Raw genomic sequence first — 1,238 nt, 5'->3', positions numbered from 1 at the left:
AGGGGGAGGCAGACAGGATGAGTAGGGGGCACATGGCATTTTTAGAGCAGCAGCTCTATTCTGGGTGATCCTATCCTGGTGAACACATGACATTACGCACTTGTCAAAACTCACGGGACTGGACAGCACCAAGAATGAACTTGAATGTGAACTATTGACATGAGTTAATGATTGTGTGTTAGTACCAGTTTGTCAGTTGTAACAAATGTACCTCCCAAGTGCAAGGAGTTCATACTAGGAGAAGCAGTGTGCAGGGGCATATGGGCCTCAGTAGGCTTTCTGCACAATTTTTCCATAAGCCTAAAACTGCTCTACAAAAGAGAAAAGTCTTATTTTTTAAAAAAGGGGGAAAAAATTGTGATGTCCTGGCTGAAGGTGGAGGGGTGGGGGAGACCAGCAACCATTCTATTTGCAGTCCAGTCTACCCAGGTGCCCTTCTGCCCAACACCCTGGGTTTGGCTCCTGTCTACCAAGCAATGCTATGAGCATCTGTGCAACAACCTGAGGATGCCCCTTCTGGGAAAAGCCCTTGAGCCGGATCCACCCTGCAGTGCCTCCTAAGAAGCCTCCCTGGAGAGGGCTGGTGAGCTACAATCAGCCAGACTATCTTGTGTTGTGTAGAAATGAGAATGTATGAACTTTTACATACACAACACTGCATTATCAGCAATAACAAACATTAATCTATGGGTGGATACATAGGTAGACAGGCTGAGTGATCAGGTATGTCTAGGCTAAAGGGAATATACCCATGACCCTCTGTAAGTCTAGCAGATGATATTTCTACACATGTATTTGTGTGTGCTATAAGAATACCCATACATATAATGGAGTTAGCAGCAGGAAAAGTTAGGATAACTTCTTGGCCACAGCCAAACATGCTGAGGGAGAGAGTTGTTGGGCCTGTGGGGTCAGGGCCATGGTTGCGGGGGACATCAAGCTCAATTGGCATAACATACTACACAAAAACAATGTTCTACAGCCTACTTTGGTGAGTAGTGACTGGCGTCTTAAAAGCTTGCCAGCGGCCATCTAAAATGTAACAATTGGTCTTGCCTCATCCAGAGCAAAGAAGAATGAAGAAAACCAAAGACACATGGAAACAATTAGTCCAAGGGACTAGTAAAGCATGTGATTCTCAGCCTACATGACCCTGAGACCAGAAGAACTAGATGGTGCCCAGCTACCACTGTCAGCCACTCGGAAAGGGATCAACGTAGGAGATCCTGGATACAGTC

Source organism: Orycteropus afer, unplaced genomic scaffold (genome assembly GCF_000298275.1).
Source record: "Orycteropus afer afer isolate SDZICR_OR568_19922 unplaced genomic scaffold, OryAfe1.0 scaffold00291, whole genome shotgun sequence".
Classification (NCBI taxonomy): Eukaryota; Metazoa; Chordata; class Mammalia; order Tubulidentata; family Orycteropodidae; genus Orycteropus; species Orycteropus afer.
The sequence above is the reverse complement of the archived record's forward strand: the minus strand, read 5'-3'. Positions refer to the sequence as shown.